This window comes from Elaeis guineensis, chromosome 5 (assembly GCF_000442705.2).
Source record: "Elaeis guineensis isolate ETL-2024a chromosome 5, EG11, whole genome shotgun sequence".
In the NCBI taxonomy this organism is placed as follows: domain Eukaryota; kingdom Viridiplantae; phylum Streptophyta; class Magnoliopsida; order Arecales; family Arecaceae; genus Elaeis; species Elaeis guineensis.
Window position 1 is genome coordinate 18,386,137 of NC_025997.2, and position 8,322 is coordinate 18,394,458.

The following is an 8,322-nucleotide window of genomic DNA, read 5'->3' on the forward strand; positions in this document are numbered from 1 at the left end:
TTATTTTATTATATTAAATTAAAATTATAAAAAGTTTGAAATAAAAATAAAAAACTATATAAAGAGGCCGTCAAGTACCGATATCTATAAAAGAAGAACGAGCTAGGAAAGGAGAGCGCTCAAAAAAGCTCAGACCGACCTGCTACTGCCTCATCAGCTGTATCATTCGCTCCATCTGTACCATCCTCTCCATCATCTGGATTTGGAGTCACTGATACTCATCGACGTATGCAGCCAACTCATAAGCTCACTATCAATTCTTAATAATCTACCTCTGTACCTCCGTCAGCCAAGCATCTCAGGCAACATAGATGTCAGCCCTAGACGAGCATGAAGATGAGGGAGTTGTGATCCCATACCCTAGACTCCTAACATAACAGGATCTCATATCAAGCATCTGATCATAAATCTCATCATCTGTGGGTGCGGTCAAGCCCTCAGGGATAAGATGGGATCTCATGTCTGTCATACAGTCCTAAAAATTAAAGTTATAGCTATTTTATTTTTATAATAAAAATCAGACTGCGAATGAAAAAAATAATTGAAAAAACTTATAAAGAGCTCCTAGCTCCCCGTCGTCCACTCCTCTGACCATTACTGGTGGATCCGCTGGTAGATATCGATCCTATCAGGAAGCTTGTCACTCTTAGCATCTCTCTATAATTTAAAAATAATTAATTAAAAAATTTATAAATAGTGAAAACTATAATATTAAATAATGATAATGAAAACTATAAGTAGTTGAGTATGCAATAAATATAAAATAAATTTATATAATAAATATAAAATAAACTATAAGTAGTTGAGCATGCAAAATAATATTAACATAAAATAATAACATGAAACGTAATCTTGAGGACTCAATTTTTTATTTTTTTCATCACTAATACAATTATTAGCGACATAAATTTTTTTTTATTATCAATAATTTTTGCTAAAAAAATTTATAAAAAATTTTTTTTCTCCAAAAAAATTTTTTTACGATGAAAATATGATTTTCGTCGCTAATAATTTTCATCAAAAAATAAAATCTTCACTAAAATTTTTTTTCTCTAAAAATTATTAGAGATAGAATTTTTATTGTTAATAACTTTATTAGCAATGAAAAAATTATATTTGTCGTCAATATTTTTTGGCAAAAAAATATCCATAATAAAAATTAAAAAAAATTTATTGACGTTGAAATGTATTTTCATCATTAATAAGCTTATTAGCAATAAAAATTTTATTTTTATCGTTAATAATTTAAAAAAAAAAGTTTCTCACTAAAATAATTTTTTTATAAAAAAATTCATCAAAAAAATTATTGGTGATGAAAGATTTCATCGTTAATAATCTTATTAGCAACATAAATTTAAATTTCATCGTAAATAATTTCTGTAAAAAAATATTTTTTCATTAAAAGTATCTTCTCAGGTATATTCACGAATTCTAGCAGCCTTAGGATATGTTCATGCCAATCAAGATTTATGAAGATTGCAGATCTGTGCAGAAGAATGAGATGAATATGAGACAACTATGATATGGATCAATTTGATTCTCCTTGATCATAAAAATAAGGCAAGTTCTCTGATCTTTTTCTCCAATCAAATATAATTTATAATTAAAAAATTTAATAAATTAGATTTACTTTTTTGGAGGTAATACTACTATGAGTTGATCGAAAGATTTGAATGGACAGCCAAACTCAAATTTAATCTACGAGCAGCTAAGACCCTTGAGATCCGATGCAAAAGGAGGATCTTTAGGTGATCTGTTGGCCTTAGTTTCTATATAGAGTCTAATCTTTTTTGATGGAGGATCGACATCAATTGATGATTTCAGGGATCGGACTGCTGTGGTGCATCATCCGCCGCAGATTAAGAACAGCATTCAAGAAGTTATATTTTTCTCTTACAGATGTTATAGAATTTTATTATCACAAAAGATTATTAAACAAACCTTTTTAGGATGGTTTAGAAGTAAATAATATAATTTAGTCCATCGAATAGTTGATAAAATTTTATTCTTTATACAGTTAGAAGTTGATATTTTTTCTAAATTAAATACCTTACATTTAATTTTCTGAGGTGGTTTGCTCTTGAATCTTAAAGACGGTTGACGGTTGTAGGTGAAAAATTTTGTTGCATCATCCAACAAAATCTAGATATTGGGAGAATGATTCTTTTTTCATATCGAAAGTCATTTTTTTTAAGTTTTGATTTTTTAATTATTAGCAACGAAATTGTTTCATCGTAAATAATGAAGTATTTATGATGAAAATTATTTTTCATCATAAATAGTCAATTATTTATGATAAAAAATTAATTTTTATTGTAAAAACTAAGTTATTTATGATACAAAATTTTTATCACAAATAATCTATAATTTTTACATTTTTTATTTTTTTTATTAAAAATATTAGCAATAAAAATATTTTCATCATAAATAATTGACTATTTACGATGAAAAAAAATTTATCACTAATAATCTATAATTTTTAAATTTTTTTATTTTTTTAAATATTAGTGATAAAATTTTTTTATCATAAATAATTGAGTATTTAGGATGAAAAAAGATTTTCATCGCAACTACCTAATTATTTATGACATAATATTTTCATCATAAAAAATCTATAATTTTTAATTTTTTTTCAAATATTAGGGATAAAATTGTTTTCATCATAAATAACTAGTATTTATGATGAAAAAATCTTTCCATCACAAATACTAAATTATTTACAATAAAATATTTTCATCATAAATACTTTATAATTTTTGTATTTTTTTTAAATTTCTTTTTTTTGAAAATATTAGCGATGAAAAATTTTTTATCATAAATAATTGAATATTTATAATAAAAAATAATTATTTATCATAAAAAATCTATAATTTTTAAATTTTTAAAGTTTTTTATTTTTTTAAATATTAACAATGAAAATTTTACATCATAAATAATTGAGTATTTATGATGAAAAAAATTTTTGTTGTAAATATCTAATTATTTTTGATACAATATTTTCATCATAAATAATCTATAATTTTTAAATTTTTAAATTTTTATTTTTTTAAATATTAGCGATGAAAATTTTTTATTGTAACTAATAGAGTATTTGTGATGGAAAGATATTTGTGTTGTAAATAAATAATTATTTATGATGTAATATTTTTATCAAAAATAATTTATAATTTTTGAATTTTTAAAATTTATTATTTTTTTAAAATATTAGCATTAAAAATTTTTATCGTAAATAATTGAGTATTTACGATGAAAAGAGCTTTCCATCGTAAATACTCAATTATTTATGATGAAAAATTTTTGTCACAAATAATCTATAATTATTAAATTTTTAAATTTTTTTTTCAAATATTAGAAATAAAATTTTTCATTGGAAATAATATTATTATCGATGAAAAAATATTTTTTATCATAAATACTTATATTATTTATGATAAAAATATTTTTATCATGAATATTTAAAAATTTAAAATTAAAATAAATATTTTATTATTTATGATGAAAATTATCATCATAAATAATAATTATTTACGATGAAATTGTTTTTCCATTGCTAATATAAAAGTATTGACGATGAAAAATTATTTTTATCATAAATATTTTATTATTTACGATGAATTTTACTTTTCATCGTAAATACTTATTATTTATGATGAAAATATTTTTACCGCCAATAATTTTATCGTAAAATTTTTTTTTCTTGTAGTGTAGAGATTATAGTTAAATATTTATACTTGATTTTAAATTTATTCTAGAGACTTTTAAAATAAATATGCTCCTACCATATTTTCGAATCCCTTACACTCCTTGGGTAGAGAGATAAAAATCTTTTACGACAAGGACTCCTAGTAGGTACTGCAGTTTCACTAATCTACACGCACCTCACTTAATAGTTATTAGTGAGCATAAACCAATGAGTGGATAACTTTTTATCCATTATTTCTCTAAATAAGATGTAATGACTCCGGTCTCTAAGTCTTGTGGCCTCATCTAACAATTATTGATCATATTTTCTAGTTAAGTCAGGCCCATCATTCACCAACGGATGCAAAGCCATCATTGGATCCCTCATCTAGCAGTTATTGGGCCCAACTCTATCTGAACTCCGGAGTATCTCATGCTAATAGAGTAGTTGCATATTTTTGGTACAACTGAACCACTGTGATCAGTCGAAAACTATCAACATCTGTAGCATATCCGTACATCTATATTGATGGAAAATCACTAGACTTAATATTATGTGAAGAGATTTAATTTATGTCTCTTTAATTTTAATTGTATATTTACATCTAATGTAAATCTACAATTAACATGGATCTACTAGAAAGATCCTTACTTGGTCACCAAGATCGAATCAAGGCGTAATTACAATATACGCGGTGAACTCAAACCTAGGCATCCAATAAGAGACTTAATCGACTCGATTGGTCAGATAAGTCAAGATTGGTGAGAGGCTCCCTGTGTGCATGCAACGGTCCTAATTAAATAACCACCATTCGATCTTTTGTCTTAAACACCAATCAATCAACTAGTTCAAATTGGTTCAATCCAATTGGTTTATGTCGCCAAAGATTGCAAATTGCTAATCAAATAATCATGCATTCATGATACAACCCTACTCCAAAGGTGTGTAGTGATTCAAAGTGATCACTAAATATATCCATAAAAATACGTGCATGACTATTATATAGTCCTTATGATTATCTCATAATCTTTATAATTATCACATAATCTTTTATGTTCATACTATAACTTTTTATGGTATTTGATCAATCTCTTTTCATCCTAGGATAATCTTACAACATAACGACACTCGTTATACTAGAACAACCTTATGTCAGGATGAATTTAGATTGACTCAACTAATTTTATCTTATGTTCAATCAAATTACTCTAATTTGAATATATCTATACTATCATTGATCACATCCAGACAGATCTCTATCTATGAACAACATCTCATGCATGAACATATAATAAAGATAAATTCAGATCTATTAACATTTACATCACATGTAAATTAGATTCAGAATATAAGATGTATGAATATTAAGATAAAATTTAGATATAAAAACTCTGATTAAGCAAGACATCCTATGACTTTCAATAATCATTAATTTTAGATTAACAATCATAAAAAATTAAATTTTAAATATAAAAATAATTTTTAGATCTCGAAAGTAATTACATGAACATAAATCAATCTGAATTTTAGATCTAAAAATAATTTTTAGATCTTGAAATCCATCACATGAATTTCAGTCATTAAGATTTTAGATCTGAAAAAAAAATTTAGATCATGAATTTCAACTTCCTCGATCATGAACATTCTTAATTTTAAATTTAAAAATTAGATTTTTAGATATAAAATTATCTTTATGATTAAATAAAATTTAGATTTTTAGATTTAAAAATAATTTTCAGAACTAAAATCTTGATCTAAACCTTGCATTAATAAGATGGCTCTGATACTACTGTGGGATATTGACATCACATGATGACAGATATGTATGCAGAAATTTTAAAAATTTAATCTAACAGAGATCATAGTGGAATAAAAATTTTAGATCTGAATTCTCAATATCGTTCTAGGCAATCATTCAGCATAACTTCTAATCATTATGCTAGGACAATCTTATATCAGAATAATTTAAATATTTAGATTAATAATTAGATCTAATCTAACTAGTATGCATAAAAAAATCACATCTTAAATAAATATTAGATATTAACATTAAATACAAGATTAAAGATCTAGAAGAAAATCTAAATTTCATACTTTATACAGTAGATCTTCACTGTGATTCAATGGTCTGATGATCTAAAGATATCTTCGAGATCCTATTGTAGCTGTACAAGTATCCGACCTCTACAAATATCCATCAAGACTGATCTGATCATGAGGTCTTGATCTCACCAAAATGCTAGCTCTTCTGCAGAGATCACTTTTTGGATTGTCAAATTGATTTGATCTTTTGATTCTCTTCTCAAGAAAATCAAATAGATCTGTAGGAGAAATATGAAATCAAATCAAATCAATTTTTTTTTTCACTTTTCTCTTCTCAAAAAAAAATCAAAGATCTACTGAAGAAGATAAGAGATCTAATCTCTTTCTTCTTCTTTTCTTGTCCAATCCTTGGACTAAATCTAAGGAAAAGGAGAGGAGAATTTTATGTCCATCGCATGAACCAAAAAGAAAAAAAAAATCAGATCAAATCTGATTTTATGTCCAATCTTTGGATATTTATAGAGGAGAAAATGATGGAGACATATCCAACTCTTAGACACGAGAGAGAGAGAGGTTTTCTTCAACAACCAACCATTGGTTGTAAGAAAGAAGAGATAGGGAGAAGGCACCAACTACTTTGAATACCATGCCATGCTCTTTCTTTTTGTGTTGATCCTCTCTTCTTACGCCAACAACCTTGCTCATGCCTACCTTTTTTTTGATCTTGTCCACTCTTTGAGGCGCCCCTCACATCCCTTATTTAAACCAAAGGGTGGTTAGGGATAGAGTAAGAGATATAGTTGAACTCTAGTTGCCACCCCACTTGAATTTCTCCTTATTTTTCCATTCCAAAAAATTGAGGTGCTCCTCATCTCCACGTGAAGATCCTTGGGCATCCTCTCATGGGTGTGGGACCCTTTTGGACTTGATCAAAAGGTGGTCCAAATCCAAATCTAGGTTGGAATCCAATTAGGTTTGGGTTTCATCATAAGTCAAGCATTTATTAAGTCTAATCCCATTAGACTTATGAAATCCAGTCTAAGTCAAACTCAAATCAAATCTAATCAAATTAAATCTGATTTAATTTGATTAGGACCCAATCTCAATATTTGATTCAAATCAAATAATATGCAACAATTGTAATTAAGTCATCTGATAACTTACTAACTCTTAGCAAATTCTTTATATAACTTTTACATTTTAGTCCAATCATTAACAAATTGATAATTAAGACCACTTGCGATTTGTTATTGAAATCATAATTCGACGGTCCGATCAGTCAAGATCTCTTTTATGTGTGATCCCGTAGATTCTATTCAGTCTAGTAATGAGATATATTTTGATCTCTATCAAAATATTATTGAAACTTCTTTCAATGGATTAAAATAATTTTAATCCATCAATCAAGAATTATTAACTATCAAAATAATTTTTGTTGATCCCACAATCCACCAGTGATGTCTAGTAGCATGTAGTGGCAACCCAATAGAACAGAAAGATGAACCTCTAGATGTAGTTACATGTGATTCAATTCTTCTATTGTGAGTCTCGATAAGACAGAGGTTATAAAAAACTCATCAAATCCCATCATTTGTCATACTAAAATTTATTTGACTTAAATCATTTGTGATACCTGATAGAAATTTTTTTCTATCGTTCACTTTGCCCTGTCCAAGATCTTCAGAACTCAATCACATAAATCATATAGGACTACTTCTTAACTACTAAGAACGATAGATCCATCTAGATGCACATTCTATTCCTACAATGAACCTACTACAATCAACATATACCTCAAAAGCTCCATAAGGCTAGGAGATCAGGTTATGGTGTAGTCAAACTGTCACGCCCCCGATCCGAGATTTGAATCGAGAGTCATGGCAACCACCGCATACTTATAGAATACTTTTTCCATAAGCATGCAAGGCATCTCATCATGATATCTTCACAATAGTTAAATAAAATTTTCAATATTTAATAATCAAAACTTAGTTCAAATAACAAATCAAAACTCAGTGTTCAAAAGAAAATAACTGTCTAACAAAGTCAGCACTAAAAAAAAATAAAACTAAAGTCTTGAATCATTCTGAGAAAAATCCTAAATCAATAGCTAACTCCATCTCTAATCGCTCTCCCAACCGAAATCTCGCATCACGCTAATTTTCTGGATCTGTAATAAAAAAATATAAAACTCATCATGAGCTAAATAGCCCAGTAAGCAGTGTATACCTTAACTGAATAATCAGGCAAATAATAATATGCATAACAAATCAATATGTAATTTCATGAAATCATATTCATACTGTCAATCATATATAAAATCAAATCATCATAATTTTTAAATTATGCTTTCTTCTTAAATTCATCAATTTCTTAAATTCTTCTTACCAACCATGACTATGACCACATTATCCCTGTGGCAGGGTCATAATACCGCGTATCTGCTTGCGGTGGACTGCGAATCATCTGGCAGCCAAGTCCTTTGGAACCGCTGGTCTAACTGACGGTTTTGTCGTTGGTCTATCTGGCGACATGTCGCTGGTCTCACTGGCGACATAAATCCTCAGGACAGTCAATTGCCAACGTATATGCCCCCA